Source organism: Ictalurus punctatus, chromosome 13, assembly GCF_001660625.3.
Source record: "Ictalurus punctatus breed USDA103 chromosome 13, Coco_2.0, whole genome shotgun sequence".
NCBI classification, from domain to species: Eukaryota; Metazoa; Chordata; class Actinopteri; order Siluriformes; family Ictaluridae; genus Ictalurus; species Ictalurus punctatus.
The window spans coordinates 16,691,350-16,697,873 of NC_030428.2; the positions used below are offsets into that span (position 1 = coordinate 16,691,350).

The following is a 6,524-nucleotide window of genomic DNA, read 5'->3' on the forward strand; positions in this document are numbered from 1 at the left end:
GTGTTATGTGTGAGGGGCTTGCCGTGTTTCCCGTTAAAGTCCATCACAACCCTGCGACAGCTTCCTGTTCCAGCAATGAGAATGATTTCAATACGTTCTTCTTTTGTCAAAGGCATTCCGGAAAAAAAAAAATATATATATATATATATATATATATATATATATATATATATATATATATATATATAATATAAACTAAGTATGAACAATTTTGGAAGACATTTTGCTAAAATGTGTTAATTTCCCCTATGTATGGAGACTTTTAGGACACCCTGTAGTTTCCCTAGTTCTCTCCATGTCCACATGGGTTTCCTCCCACTGTCCAAAAACATGCTAGTAAGTGTACTGTCAAAGCTAAATTGCTACTAAGTGTGACTGAATGTGTCCCGTTCCGGGTGTATTCCCACCTGGTGCATGGTGTTCCATGGACAGGCTCCAGATCCACCACAACCCTGAACAGTAATTCTAAAGCGGTTACAGAAAAAAATATTAAGTGTACCCTATAATGACCTGTTTGATAACATGTACTCGTAATCTACTACAGTATTATGGAAGTGATAGTCTGGTCAATGTTTAAATGAGGTCTACAAACACCCTTTTTCAGATTGGAACGTTGCAATGAAGTGGTAACATTTATATTGGCTCTTCAGTATCCATTCTGGCAGTCGATTCCCTTAAATGGTGTTCAGTGCAGAGCACTGGGAATAGTTAGTGGCCCCATGCTCATCTGGTTAGCAGCCATTGTTTAATCTCTCCTTTACTGGCTATGATGAAAAGGCTGTATGATTCAGAGGCTTGTTTTTATTGCTAGATAGACTGGTGTACAGAGTTATAAGGGTCATAAGTTTAAAAGTCAGGTTTATTCTCCTTCAGGGCTTTGCATTTTTAAGGCACAAGTAGTATTATACGTACCTATGCACAACAGCTTGAATAAGAATCATTGAGGCATTATATAATTTTGTGATTCTAAGTGGGTATGCTCATTATTAAATTAGATGATACCTCAAAAATAAGCATGTATTCATTTGTGGATTTAAAATGCACTAGAAATATTCAGGAGCCTGGGTAAATGTGTCAAAATCAGTTTGAGCCATCAACATCAACATCTAGGAATTATCTGAAAAATGATTCACACTGTAGTGGGAAAGGAAAACATTATAACACATACAGTAGCAGTTTATTTGATAAGTAAGACCACTTGAGACATTTCACTTTATTTTTAGATGAATGCCTGGAGTGCTAGGGAAAATTTTGAAATACCAGCACTCTTCAAAAAAACTTTCAATCTAGAACCCTTCAGGGGAACTCATAATCTAAACCCTTTCCCCCAAATCTGGGGGAACCTGTAAAGTATCAGTGTTGAACCCTACAACAAAGTGTTTCCCTAACAGAAAGGCTTCAAAATGTGTTTTTTTTTAGGTAACTAAAGAACAATTCAGTGACTTTGTAAATATCAAAATAATAAAAACCTATACTACATTAATAAAATCTCTGAATATCAATTAAGCGATTCTTCGAGTTGAATCCAACAGTTCAGTTTGTGTAAAATTTCCATATATTATTTAAGTTTATTTCACGAAAAGAAATTAGCATTTGACTAACAAATTATATTTTTAAGATATCCTTAATATTTTTGGTAAATATCATTAAATTTTTACTCCATATCAATATTCTTCATCTTTAACAAGAACTTAAGAAATTGAGTAAGTGGACACAATGAACAATCACGCACAAAGAGGGAAATCTGCTTTCCTCTCTCTGCAATATGTGGGAACAAGCAAAGAAACACTGCAGAGAACCACCTGGAAGACTCCTTGCAAATCTTGGTAAGTAGCCAGCTAGATAAATTAATGAAATATTGACCGTGTCTTCGTGCATACACATCTATAGGGTGTAATTTTCTGAATACTGTCTCAGCCATGCTGTCATATCCCCATAGCAAAGAGGCGTCTGGCCAACTGCTACTTCACACAGAGGTAAAGGTAAGCAAAAATGTATGTTTTGTTCTTCACTTTAATAAACTGGTTCCCATGTTTAATCTTGAATATAATTTTAGAGTTGTAATGTTTTATATTTTGTAGCTTTTATAACATTTCTGCTTTATAATTTTGTAATTTATCACTGTGAGCTAAAGCAGCAGGTGAGTCTGAGGTAAATATTGGAACCGTTTTAATGATTTAAATTGAAAAGTTTAACACCACAGACTTAACATTTCTGACTTTATAACTTTATTATTTTCTAAACCTTAAGATAATAAGGTCATTTCAAGTGGATATGAGCCACAAAACTCTGTTAATGCCTTTCTCAATGAAGCCCACGCAAGGATTACACCAAGATGGTGTATGGCCAGGAGCGTAGCAACCTTTATAACTAGGGGGAGGCGTGTCCCGCTCACATTTAGAGAAATAATAATGACATTTTAATAAATTTCCTTTGATTAATCGCAATTTGGCCGTTCGCGTAAAACGAAGGCTTTAAGACCAAGCAGAAGCCTCTGCCAGCTGGTTGCTTCGGCATTGAACGGAACTAATGCGCAAGAGGCAATCTCATTGGCTAGCGCTCACTGTCTGCTTTTTGATTTCAGCAAATCAGTTCGCGCGAACGTATACCACGTGATTAATATTTATTTAGCCCAACGCCCTACCAGGTATTAGCATGGCAGACACTGGCCTGCTGATGATATGTAATCTACCTGAGGGAAGATGTGAACGAAAAGAGAAGTCTTTTTTGATTAGTTAGGATAATGTTGATAAATACACTCCCTGTCCACTTTATTAGGAACACCTAAAAACCTGCACATTCATGCAGTTATCCAATCAGCCAATCATGTGGCAGCAGCACAATGCATAAGATCATGCAGATACAGGTCAAGAGCTTCAGTTAATGTTCACATCGATCATCAGAATGGGGGAAAAGTGTGAATTTAACTGTGGCATGGTTGTTGGTACCAGATGGGCTGGTTTGAGTATTTCAGAAAGTGCTGATGTCAGAAACATCGAACCTTGAGGTGGATGGGTTACAACAGTAGAAGTTCACAGTGGGTTCCACTCCTGTCAGACAAGAACAAGCGATCATGGGCACAGACTCATCGAACCTGGACAGGTGAAGATTAGAAAAGAATGTGTTGGTGAGTCTGTGCCCATGATCGCCTCAGATTCTTGTTCTTGGTTTGGTTCATTTGGTTTCATTAAATATACTGAGCTCATGGAAAGTACTCTTGGAGTAAAGGGTAAATACAGTTAAAAAAAAAAAAGAAGAAGTAAATGTAACATTCATTTTGATAATTAAAAATCCAGTATGAATTAAAATTCAGTTAAAAACATTTAGTAAATGTAGCAAATTTGTTTTGTTAAATAATCATCTTGTTTTCTGTTAAATCTACGCAGCTTTTATATGACATCTACTCATTTTCATTAGTTGATTTCACTTAGGGTTACTATTGCATTGACTACTCAATTTTATGTCATGGTACTAAATGTAGTTATTCAGATCTACTTAAATTTTTTACTTACATTTACTCAATTCATAAGGTATACTTCAATGATTTCACAGCTTTAAAATGTACTCAAGATTTAATAAATGGAAAAATATTTCAGAAAAAAATTGAGTACATGATAGTTTAAGTTTTTAGAGTGTAAGAATCTTTAATTATACAAAGAACCCACGAACACCCTTTTCTAAAAGAACAGAAGACATTCAGACACTGAAAACAGGAGACTTGACTGGGTAGCACCTAATCAAATAAATGAGCTCATGTAGATAAGATGAGAATGCTTAACCTCCATCCTTAACCTACACTGTGCCAAAAGTCTGATAAAGTAGGCCAAGAGTGTACGTGGAGAGCAAAACATTAATAAACCGTAGTGTGATCTCAGAAATGCTGATTTGAGTGACTTGAGAATGCTTTGCAAATTTCTACAATGACCTAGCATCATAGTGAATGGAGAACACTTTGGTCCTAAGTCAGATTGAAAGACAACGATCATAGCATGAGGCACAAAAATTTGTCATCGATCAATACAGATCAATTGGTTTATTTTTAACCTGTTGAACTGATAGTCTCATGGCTCTTTTTGGCCTTAAAGCAAGGTCTTTAGCCTTATGTGGTCTTGGGAGTGAAATGTTACTCACTGCAGCTATGGCCACAAATTCACTTACAGAACTGGAGGAAGAATATGTGACAGGAATAAACCACATTATTATGGCTGGATGCTATGTATTATTAAGTGTCCATGATCAGAATCCCTCCCATAGTATCCACCAGCATAGGTGATGCTATATAGCTGGTCAATGTGGCACAAATGAAACAGAATGTGTTTATTTTTAAGTTTCAGAAATGAGATATATACAGAATAAATGTACATCCATTTAATTATAACGACACAAACTTTGCATAAAAATTTTAATTTCTGTCGACCTTTACTGTCAAGAGTCTACTGTAGGCTATTACAATCCTTTTATCTATTGCAAGTCTTCTTATTCACAGGTCAAATATTTATTTGTAACACTTTAATCTTCAGTAATAAACTCTTTATATAATCAAATTATATTTGCTTATTAAATATTGCTTCTAAATCTTTTCAAATATATTAGTATGTTGGTAAATACATTAATTTGTTACATTAATTACATTAAGACGTGTTCAGTAATAAACTAAGTAAATGTAAATAAACAGATAGCTTTTTAAATATTACTCCTATAATTTTGAAACTCTATTCGCACAATAGTAAATACATTGATTAAACAATTTGAAAACAAATATTTAAGAGGTTTGCAGGGATTTACAGTTCCAGTCCTGCTTTACAAAGATTCAGGTTTTCTTGCTCCCAACATCTCTTGAACAGCTCCTCAGTTCATTATCAAGAAAATTCTATTATAAAGTTTTTCAACTGACGCCTAACTATTCGTACATTATATGCAATGTATTTAAACTTAAATTTTACACTGTACAATAATATTCATGAAATCATCATGAATTAATCGTTCATCTTTAATTAGTAAACTATGTATTACTAGCTCTTAAATATTTACTTACCAACCTTTAAATGAAATTATACCACACTGCTGTTGAATTCACAAATCTGGCAGAAGGTGTTGATTAATTTTCTGTAATAGCACAAATCTGACCTTAGTGCTGGCAATCATTTAACACTATCGTTTCTATAGTAACAGCCAATTCACAGGGACGTGCCACATAATCTAGGTCTAATAATAAATGGAGGCAAAAAAAAACCCAACGTGCTGTTATTAAACAAAGAAAGACATAATCGCTGTGGTGATGCGCTCACTAATGAGATGTTTATTTAACATTTATGGAAGGAGTCTCATTGTGCCCTGCGATGGACTGGCACCCTGTCCAGGGTGTACCCCGCCTTGTGCCCAATGCTCCCTGGGATTGGCTCCAGGTGTCCCCGTGACCCTGAAGAAGGAGTAAGCGGTAGAAGATGGATGGATGGATGGATGGATGGATGGATGGATGGATGGAAGGAGTCTCCAGTGTCAGCGCTTTGTTGCCACAGGCAAATTTATGGGTGGAGGACATTGTGTTTTGTAGTTTCTCTGCAACATGACAAGCTGCATTTTTTAGTCTTATTAACTACAGTACAAGGGAAAGTGAGGGAATGACTGTTTATTGCTGTTATACAGTAAGTCTTAACAGGAAATAACTTTTGTTCTAGGACATTCATCATCGTTAATATAACTATAAAGTGATTAAAGGCATGCTCTTCCATTCTTTACTTTATAATTTTTTTGTTAACGTTTTAAAGTTCCTGTTATAGGGGGAAAAACAATTTTAGGGTGGTAATGTATCACACCAGAATTTTTTTTTATTAAAATTTTTTTAAAACTTGTTTATATTTTCACCTGTCAATTCCCACCTACCAGCCGGCTCTCCCCTATCATGGCCATGGTCTTGTCTTGTACAGTCCTGTTGTTGATTATTGTCCTATAAAAGCATGTCTTGCTGTGTTTTATTTCATACTTGTTACCAATGTGTTTTGACTTGGTGCAGAGTATCATGGATAAATAGGTTACACTTACAGCATTTGATGGACGTTTCCGTGTCAGCGATCTGCAGGATTTATTTATTTAAACTCTTTGTGTGCCTCATGTGTCAACACTGGCAGCAACGTCTGGGAAAGACGAATCCACTCAGGTCAAGTGCCAAAGCACTTACAATACCTTTTTCTACAGTAATATAAATTCTGCTTTAGAGATGCATTTCATTTCCTTATTTGGTTGTTTGATATTATTAAGTAGATTCTTGCACTGGGTATCTCTTGATGGGTTACCTTAAAAAAGAAAACTAATCAGTTTCTATCATTTTGCATATAACATTTTGTTTTGATCTTAATTTGTGCATATTTAGTGATTATACCACAGTAGACTGATACTGGACAAGTGTTATCTTGGTGACTTGTTGTATGATGTATTTCTGGGGCCTTCAGTGCCTTTATATTTGCATAGCCAACAAAGTTTTTCCGCCTCCATTTTGTGCTGCGTCTTCCACCCGCTGTATCTGC

The 6,524-nt window shown here is 35.4% G+C and overlaps 1 long non-coding RNA gene across 1 annotated transcript; it reads left to right on the forward strand.

The window, feature by feature from the left end:
- The first annotated feature begins 1,692 nt into the window (after nucleotides 1-1,692).
- Nucleotides 1,693-6,097, forward strand: LOC128634524 (uncharacterized). The gene is made up of 3 exons (XR_008397719.1): nucleotides 1,693-1,826; nucleotides 1,940-1,982; nucleotides 5,320-6,097. It is a non-coding gene; the product is annotated as an uncharacterized LOC128634524 (long non-coding RNA).
- The last annotated feature ends 427 nt before the right edge of the window (nucleotides 6,098-6,524 follow it).